This window comes from Cynara cardunculus, assembly GCF_001531365.2.
Source record: "Cynara cardunculus var. scolymus isolate 2C chromosome LG 17, CcrdV1, whole genome shotgun sequence".
Classification (NCBI taxonomy): Eukaryota; Viridiplantae; Streptophyta; class Magnoliopsida; order Asterales; family Asteraceae; genus Cynara; species Cynara cardunculus.
Window position 1 is genome coordinate 17,191,616 of NC_037544.1, and position 10,922 is coordinate 17,202,537.

Genomic DNA, 10,922 nt, shown 5'->3' on the forward strand with positions numbered 1-10,922 from the left:
TTTATGAATTTTCTCAGTAAAGTCCTCAGTCTCTGTATTTTTCCTCCCAAAAGAGTTCCTCTCAACATTTAATTCATTTTGAACTTTTTGGAGTTTATTGAACAAATMTTTATTAGACTTACTCCACATTTTCAAATCATCATCATAGTTTTTCCAGACCGAACTCATATTTTTTTCTCAAGCTTTTCAATCTTATACTCAAATTCCTTCTAGATTCTTTCACATTCTTCTTTATGATCTTTCTTTAAATCTTTGATAAATTCCTCATTAGCATAATTCTTAGTATATATATTTATGTATTTCTCTTTATAGTTCACAATGCTCTTTTTCAGTTCAACAATCTTCTCTCTCAACCTTTTGTCCTCTCTCTCATATGAAACTGCCATTTTTTTTTAAAAATTGATCAGTTATAGGATCTATGCAGTGAAATCAGATAAAAAAATAAAGAACAGTTAAGTTCAAAAAGAAAAACAGAAAAACACTAAAAACTGATGAGAATTTAGAAAAACGACGAAGAATTGTCAAAAATCAGTAAAAACAGTCAAAACTGTTGAAAATAGTTAAAAATTGTTCAAAACAGTTAAAGGCAGTTAAAACTGATGATAAACAGTTTACGCAACGGAAAATAGTTCAAAAACTTTCTCAACCAGTTAAAAACACAAAAACCAAAACAGATAAACGAAATGATCCAAAAATTACAATCTAAACAAAAAAAAATTAAAACTCAAAGACTAAAGACACAACAAGTCCAAAATGAAACAAGCCCAAAACAAAATTAGAGAAAGTAAAATATCTAAAACTAGAGATGAAACTACAAATAGAAATCAACAATTAACAAATCACTATCTTGGACTCTTGTTTCTGCCTTCGCTTTTGCCAATGGTGCTCAGCCGCTAATATCTCAATCACACGGTGCAGTGCTCGACCTTTCGCAACAGCAATGTGGAGCTTTTCTTCAGAATAACCTGAGATGATGATAGCAGTGAGCTATTTACCAGAACCTCCAAAATCAAACAACAATTACGAAAATAGAGATAGACTCAAGCTGCCCTTCTACATAGAAGTGTTTGACAGCAAGATGTTCCTCCTAATCATTAGTCCCTGCAATTCTGTGCAATCAAAACAACAAATACAACAATCAAAATCTGATACCACTTTGCAATATAGATGAAAATCAAACAGCAATTTAAGTAAAATCCGATTAATACTTGGCTCCTTAATCCGCTCAAAGATGATCTATGCTTAAATCACTCACCAATCACTGCATGAAAATATTCAACATACTGCCTAAAACATCCAAACAAAAACTATTCACTATACAAACTTTCTGATCACTGCAGAAACCTGGTCAACACACAACAATCAGTTCACAACTTCTCAAGTCCACTCAAAGCTACCTAAACCTGCTGTACATTGCTAAACCACCTCATTGAACAAACTGTTAAAACAAAGAAATCTGCAGTATTCACAGAAGCTCTACTTCACAACTTTCTGCATTGAAATTCAACAGCCAAAGCATAATTCTGATGAAGCTGTCTTCTCTTGATGACCTTGATAAGAATTGAAATCAAACACCATCCAAGATGAATATAAAGCAAGAATTCAAGATGTGATGGTTAAGCTTGCTGCTTCCAAACAAAACCCAGTTAGAAAATGAGCAACTTTTACTTTAGAAAAACAATCAAGGACAGTTGGCTGAATACAGTTTCTTTATGCTGAGTATGCACAATCTTTGAAGTATTTTCGTTCTTCTTCACAATCGCAACAAATGTCAAATTAGTCTTGGACTGGAATCTCTTCCCAATTTCTAGCAGAACTATGTTATGATGTTGTTAAACCTGCGGTTGAGTCAAAAGCGATGAAGAATCCACTGTAGCTGCTTCTGTACAAGACATAACCTTCCACTTGCTAATATGAGCTTTGACCAAAAACACCAGATTCAATGAATTTTGTAATAAAGCAATTCTGTAATAAAGATGATAAAATGAAACAATGAAACCCAGTTGAACTATTGAATTGATGAACAAGTTTCAAACACAACCAAGTCACAACCAGCAAATGTAATTCCTCTTCTCTTCTCTGTGTGATGAAACAAGAAACAAGTTTAGTGAGCAATGTTCCTTAAGTATCCAATGCGACAAATCCAAATTGGACGATCTGGTCCACGCAGAGCAACCTCATTAAACATAAAAAGTCTCAACTATTTTCCAACCAGGAAGAAGACAGTAGTAATTAATGAAGCAGGTAATTGAAAGAACAAATATTGAACTTAACCAAGAAGCAATCCTAAATCGATCAAGCTATAAACCTAAATCGCTCAAACATCCGCTCATATCTCTAAGTCCTAATCCGTTCACTAGTCTGCTCAAGGGTTAATCGAATCCGGTCACTAATCCGGTCAAGAGTTGTGCGAATCCGGACACTTATCCGGTCAAGAGTTATGCGAATCCGCTCAAGAATAAACTCAAAACTGTGAGATTAAACGATTTACTAACCTTGAATCTGATTTAGTGAAATCCGATTGAATCCGTGAGTGATATACCGAGCGATTTAGTAATCCGGATAGATCGATGCACAAACTGCTAAGTCCTAAATCGCTCAACTATTCTGCGATTAACTATTTAATCCGATCAAGGCATCTGCGATTTACCTGTTAATCCGATCAAGGCTTCTAAGATTTAGCTCCTTATCCGCTCAGGTTATGATCGATTTAATCTTGGAGGATGAATCTGATTAAAACCAGTCTGCACAAGCTGTTAAGCTAATCCGTTCAAGCAATTGTAGAAGAAACAGGCTGGAAGCTGGATTGAGCGATTTAACTGGATGGGCCTAATCCGGTTGGGCCTTGGGCTAAGCGATTTAACACAAAATTTTTCAAACTAAAATTCAAAATCAGATTAAAAAACTATCAAAAACACAAACAAATTTTTTTTTTTAAAAAATGGATCAAAAACACTGGAATTTAAAAAAATTTAAGAACACGAAAAAAATTTAAAATTCACAAAAAACGATCAAAACTTGAAAAACAAATGATCAAAATGTAAATCTTTGTGTAAAACAAAGATTCACAACAAGATTACGCACAAAATGATCAAATTTTTAACACGAAGACATACAATTTTCCATAAAAATTCGAATCAAACTTGAAGAAAATCAAGAACACGAAGAACAAAAAAAAATTCAGAAAAAAATCTTCGAAAATTTCTGATTTCTTCTTCTAATCTCTTACACACACTGCTTTGATACCAATTGTGAGTCCCCTACAATGATCAATCTTCATAAAGCTTCATAAACATGGCAGATGTAAGATATAACATTCAAGAACACAAGATGATATTTGAGAGAGAAAGTCAGCATTCAAAGTCTTGGTCAAACCCTCATATTACGTAATCTAATTTTACAAATGAGCTCTCTCTACTAAATTTACAAAGATATCACACTATTTATAGGGTCAAACTTCTAAACAAAAGTCAAAGTCAAATCTATCTAAGAAAAGTCAAACACGATGATTTTTACAATTATAGACAATTTTATCTTTCAAGACGAACACAATTTTACATAGAATTTCATTCCTAACAACCTCTCCTTGATATACCACCTTTATCCCATGGTACACCTCTCCTTGATATGCCACCCTTATCCCTTCATCAAAAAATTTCATAAAACAATTTCATATATAATAGACCGCAGTCAATGGAATTATTATCAGTTCCAAAATTATTCTTTATCAAAATTCCCATCTTCTTTGTTAAAAGAATCAAAATAACATGCCTAAACATAATCCGGTCAAATCTTGTCCGGATAACAAATCCAGACAACACTCCACATGGTTGTCCGATTTAACACTTGTTTTAATCAGAAACCTTGTCCGGATAACAAATCCGGACAACACTATACAAGATCATCCGATTTAACCCTTCACATGTTATGTCCGATTTAAAATAAACCGGTCACCACTTAGTCGTATTCTTACTTCTCCGTTTAAAATGTTAATATAAACTTAACATTCATAACTCGCTCAACACTTGTCCGGTTTAAGGCTAAACCGCTTATGCCTTGACCGGTTTAGGACTTAAATCGCCCAACCCTTGTTCGGTTTAAGACTTAAACCGCTTATGCCTTGACCGGTTTAGGTCTAATCCGGACAACACTCTCCAAGTGGTTTATTTATAAATCGCTCATGCTTTATCCGGTTTAGGGCTTAAATCGCCCAACCCTTGTCCGGTTTATGGCTAAATCGCCTGAGTCTTGGCCGGTTTAAGCCTATTCCGAATAACACTTCAAAGTTTAACTTTTAAATCAAGAGTAAAATTTCTACTATCAATTATACAACTATGAAGATTATAAACCACTCACCTTAAAATTATTTTGAAATCAGTTTGAATTTACCTTGCTCCAAAAAGAATCCGGTCAAAACTCCTTTCTCTTAAATCGGTCAGAGAGGGTCTAAAAAAAATTAAGAGGTTACAATGGAGGCTCAACATCCCTTTTATACTTTCCAAATAAGGTAAGGCGGTTACCACAGCCTTCTCTCATGCATGCATTCATACTACCATCAAATAACCACATATATATATATATATATACACTCATGCACACATGCATATCACATATATATATCATACATACATGTGCATCCACGTATACACATAATCTCATTCATGCATCTACATTATGCACATTTTCACATACTAGCATGATCAAATGTATCAATTTATCATGTTGTCACCTAATCATATATAACAAATAATCACATATTCATTACCTCAGGTGACAATCAAGATCTGGTTATCACATCATCCACTCCTCAAAAGAATTATGTCCCGGAATTCTTTTAATCAAAGAGCCAAGGCTACTCTGATCTCATTTTAGATTCCAATTTCCATGTCGCTTCTGGTTCTTTGTGAAACTTCCACTGAATTTTAACCAGACTGATCTCTTTGTTTCTCAACACCATGATCTTTCGGTCAATTACAGCTTCTGGTGTTTCCATAAAGTTCAACTTACTGTTTAATTTAACCTCTGGCAGTGGTACAGTGAGACTCGGATCAGCTAAACATTTCCGCAGATTCGATACGTGGAAAGTGTTGTGAATCAGACTTAGTTCTTCTGGTAGCTCTAACTGATATGCCACTGGCCAATTCACTTACATATTCTGAATGGCCCAACATACCTCGGGCTGAGCTTACCCTTCTTTCTGAATCGGATAACACCCTTCCACATCGAAACTTTCAACATCACAGAATCACCTACGCAGAATTCAATCGGCTTTCGTCGATTATCAGCATAACTTTTCTGGCGATCTTGTTCTATTCTGATTCTTTTGCGGATCTGTTCGATCTTCTCAGAAGTTTCTTGGACAATTTCAGGACCCGTCAGCTATCTTTCACCTACCTCATTCCAACATAACGGCGTTTGGCATTTACATCCATACAATACTTCATACGGTGCCGCTTGGATGCTGAAATGGTAACTGTTGTTATATGCAAACTCTATCAATGGCAAATGATCTTCCCACGATCCCCCGAAGTCAATAATACAACTTCTCAACAAGTCTTCGAGAGTCTGGATAGTTCTTTCACTTTTTCTGTCAATTTGCGGATGATAAGTTATGCTTAGTTGGATTTCAGACCCCAAAGCTTTCTGCAACCCTCCCCATAACTTTGAAGTAAACCGACTATCTCTATCAGAAATAATAGATAATGGAACACCGTGTCTGGTCACTATTTCTTTGATATAAATTTGTGCTAGCTTTTTTAGAGAGTACTTCTCTCTTATTGGCAGAAAATGCGCAGATTTAGACAAACGATCCACAATTACCTAGATCGCGTCATATCCCTTTGGAGTTCGAGGCAATTTCATGACAAAATCCATTGTAATGTGATCCCATTTCTATACAGGTATTTCTGAAGATTTAAGGCTTCCATATGGTTTTTGATGTTCAATCTTAACCTGTAGACATGTCAGACACTGTTCCACATATTTGGCTATGTCTATCTTTAATCTAGGCCACCAATAAAAAGGTTTCAAATTGCTATACATTTTATTGGTACCTGGATGAATAGAGTATCGAAACTTGTGACTTTCATTCAATATAGTGTTCCAGATATTTCCAAAACACGATACCCAGATTCGTTCTTGAAAACACATCAGTCCTTTGTCATTCGGTTCTAGGGTTGAAATCATCTTACCCAGCCTTTCTGTTTTAACAAATTCTTCTTTCATGGCTTCTTGTTGACATCTCTGAATTTCCTTACGAATGTCAGGGACTAGATTCATTCTCATTGTCACAGCTTTAATGGTTCCACTCTTTTCTTTCCTGCTTAAAGCGTCAGCTACCACGTTGGCTTTTCCTGGATGGTAGAGGATTTCACAATCATAGTCATTTACAAGTTCAATCCACCAACGTTGTCGCATATTTATTTTTTTCTGGCTAAACAAATGTTGCAAACTTTTATGATCAGTATAAATCTGACACTTTGTTCCCAGAAGATAATGTCTCCAAATTTTCAGAACAAACACCACTGCAGGTAATTCCATGTCATGGGTTGGATACTGTTTCTCATGATCTTTCAATTGTCTTGACGCATAAGAAATCACTTTTCCTCTCTGCATCAGAACACATCCTAATCCCAACTTTGATGCATCGTTGTATACCACAAAGTCTTCGGATCCATCTGGTAGAGTCAACACCGGTGCACTGCAAAGATGGTCTTTTAATAATTGGAAGGCCTTTTGCTATTCTTCTTCCTACTGGAATTTATTGTTCTTCCGAGTCAATTTAGTCAATGGCACGACTATCTTGGAAAAGTCTTGAATAAACTTATGGTAATAACCAGCCAATCCCAAAAAGCTTCGGACTTCAGAAGGAGTTTTCAGAGCTTCCCATCTTGCACCTCCTGCTTCTGAGATGACATGACCCAGAAATTGAACTTCTCTTAACCAGAACTCACACTTAGATAACTTTGCATACAACTTTTCTCTTTTCAGTAATTCCAGAATTAGACAAAGATGTTCTGCATGTTCTTCTTTGGTCTTAGAGTATATAAGAATATCATCGATACGTATAATAATGAATTTATCAAGATATTCCTTACATACCCTATTCATCAAATCCATAAAGGCTGCGGGTGCATTAGTTCAGCCGAATGGCATACCTAAAAATTCGTGATGCCCGTACCTAGTTCTGAATGCTGTTATAGCAACGTCTCCCTCCCTAACTTTGAGCTGATGATACCTGTTAGGACATGTAAATTCAAATTTGGTATTTAATCTCTTACTCTTGATGATCTTTAGAACGATTACAGTGCAGCAAAAACAATGATAAGAACACAACAGAGTAATTAATCAAGAACACACAAATTGATATGAAGATGATGAACGCAATAGAATAGCTTCAAAGGTTTTTTAATTGATTGAAAATAAGACGATTACAATACGGAAGCACACTGAATTACAAAGGCCTAAGCTGCTATTTATAATAGTTCCTAACGACTTTTCTGACATGACCTTGACGTGTAAAATCATCCAAGCCGTCCAAATAAAGTCGATTACAGACCTAGTCATGTGAGAAGCACGTGCAGCTAACCACCTTTGAAAAATAACAGAACAGGATCTTCACAGAAGACAAATCCGCAGACCCTCTGTTAGCCAGCTCAGAGGCTTTGCTGTAGAAGACTTGTAGGTTCTTATTGCCAGATGACCATTTTACAGAACCACTGTGAGAGACAACAGAGGTTCTGTCAATCTTGACTTGTACGATCAAACAGCTTCTGTTGCTGGTCCTCTGTTGTCTTCTGTGGAAGAWMCCCTTCTGTCAACACTTGTAGAAATCTTTTTCATACTTTTACATTAAGTAAATATTGGAGATAACAATCTCTCCCTAAGTATGAAAAAGTAAAAATGGACAAATAAATGCAAGAAATGACTACTTGAAAGAAATTACAAGAGGAGATAAAACTCATCATCTGAAAAGAATTACATAAAATAGAAAGAATTACAAAATTGTTGCTCAGGCCTATCTATTACAGAAGATTAGTCCACATCAGAGTCTGGATAGTCGTCTACGACAAACTGCAGATCTGTCTTGATGGTTCTATAGACCTTGAATGTCCATTCCCTGAAGGAGACTTGAACTTTAATCAATTCCAGAATACAAGGCACTTCATCTGCCCTTAGATGCTCTCTTTGTACTTCTGCAGCCACTTGGTTGAACACCCACTCAAGAGTCTCTGTCACATATTTGTTCGCCTCTGTGGGATCAAAGAACCTTAGAATATTATCCTTGTCCAACAACACAAATCCAAAGACGGGATTTTGGACAATAGTGTTGGGATGACATCTAAGTAGCCAACTTGGCCTGTTCTTCGGAGGGGAAATCTTCAATTCTGTTTGGGCCAACCTCATCGTGATATCAAAGTCCTTCTGGCTGTAGTATTTCACTTGAGCGCGCATAACTTCGATTAGCCTTCCGAGCGATATAAAATAGCTTGACCTCCTCTCCATGTATTTGTTAAGAATTTTGTGCAGGAAGATCAAGTCAAATACACAAAGGTTGTGGAGGTCAGCATCTGTGAACGTGTATAGGTTGCCGTCGTCCCTCTTCACCACATATTGAGCATAGAGCACGGTCTTTTTAGCATCGTTCTTGGAGATATTGTTTCAAGAGAGGTTATCATGTTCTCTAAGAAGACCTGCTCGCGTGGCTTTGTAAGCTTTGAGAAGTGAAACTTCGCAGCTACAGAGGTATACCTGTAAGCTCTGGGTCGTAAGGGGGATCTGTGTCTACGACAGAATATCATCACTGCAGAATCTCCTCCACAATGGTTACAGGCTCTGTGCGTACCTTCTGCATAGGGATCTTGCTCATCGAATCAAAGATCTCATATACCCTTCCCACTGTGGCGGATTCTGGTACCCTGGTTTCTTCTTCTTCTAGAATTGGCCTCTGGGTGGACCCCTCTGCTAGGATAGGTTTGACAGTTCCTAGCAGAGCGTCGAACGTACCCGTGGACGTTTCCTCCTTCGCCTTCTTGGAAGATGAGCCTCCACCAGCTCTGGGGATTGGGGCTCTGCCCTTTCTTGCTTGAGCCTCTGCCAAAGATGCCTTTAATGCTTGAATGAGTTTTGGGTCGTCGTACTCTTCTTCGTTTATCTCTTGTGGCGTTTCAGAGCTTGACTCCCTCTGTGGCGACTCCTCTACAACTTTGCCCTTGCCTTTCCCCTTAGGCTCTGGTGCTTTATCTTTTGAGAACACGACTTCTGTAGAGTCCACTATCTTTAGTGGTTTGGCAGAGGTCTACTTCTTTGGCTCTGCAGCTTTCTTCTCCGTCTTCTTCTCCCCCTCATGACGATCATGGTCATGACCTCCTTGATCGTCATGGTTTTTGGTGGCTTCTGCCTTGCAAGAGATAAGGGGAGCCTTCTTCAATCGCCTCAAGATTTTGATAGCCGCCTTCTCCATTTTCTCGATCACCAGCTCTGTTTGCACAGAAGCGTTGTTGATGTCGATCTCTGAGGCCCACTTCATTTTAGAGAGACTTCGATAGATCTCGCTTCTGAAGGAGTCACCTTCTTTGAAGAGCTTTGAAGTGCAGTCTCTAATAGATTGATTAGAAGCTCGGGTTTCTTTGACAAGTTGATCTGTGTGCTTGCTCACGATATCTCATAGGGCTTCAACCATTGCGTCTAGCTCTCTGCGAGTGGCTAGATGGTTGATGTTTGCCCTGGAAGATTTGATATCAATACCGTATGTGACCGCAGAGGAGAACATATTCTTGATCTCGTCCTTGAACGTGGAGTAGTCTGTGTAGCCTGTAGATATGAAATCAGCAGCAAAATGGGTGGCCACCTCTGATAGCTCTGTCTTCAGCTTCTGGATTGAAGAGGGGTTAAGTGACAGAGAGCTAAAGGCTTCTGCGAGGTCATCTTTTTAAAGGACAGAGCTCTGAAGGGCTGAAAGAGTCATCTTGAGTTCTGCAGTTGTGGATGACAATTCCTTCAGAGCCTCTGTGATTGGAGCAAGATCCTCTGTCATCGATCGAGAGATGAACAAGCTTTTCAACTCATCTATCTTTTGGAATACCGCTGTGGCGAAGGTTTGTAACTCCCCCTTCGTCACATAGGCATCCTGGGAACCTAGATCACCAACACATGGTGACCTAGTAGCCTCAGAGTATGAGGCGCCCTCAGCGACTGGTTTTGCAAAGTCTGCTCGGGGACTTCCACCGGATCCTCAGACTTCTCTGTGAGGAGAGCCTAACAGTGTTCTGTCGATATCGTGCCTTGTAGGTTCAGAGCCTAACATGACAGAGGGATCGAGTGTGGACTTTGGGCATTCTAGACCCTCAGTCTCTATGACTCTCACATATGCCTCTGAAGCATATTTTGGTTGGTCACTCAAGTGTGGAGAGGCAACAGATGCCTCTTTGGGTTGTGACGAGTCCTTGGGCGATTAGACTCTTATATTAAAACCACCATCCTTTTGAGAGGATGTTGGAGTGAGTTGTGGTTCCCGGGTAGTGCATTCGACAGAGGACGGAAGAATGTCCTCTGTGAGGTTAGCTTGGATTGGGCTCAGCGTGTGCACGCATTTTTCAATAGGGGATCCCTCTAGAATAGGGTCCCTAGTAACATGGGTTGCACTGGGAGGAGGGCTAGGATGTGTACCTTGGGTATCTTTTTCTCCCTCTCCTAACTCCAACTCTTCTTCTTCTTCGTCGTCTAAGACGACCTCTGTCCCCAAATCAGCTACTTCCGTAGGCGCTTTAAACTCTTGTTGAATTTTGAAGATAACGTCTTGAATATGCTTTGTTGGGGACTCATCGTGAACCACCTTACGCAACCTTTTGCACTTTAGAGTAGCCTCTGCAGGGCTCTCTGGAATTGCAGCCTCTGTGACCACAACCTCTGCGGGTTGGGCC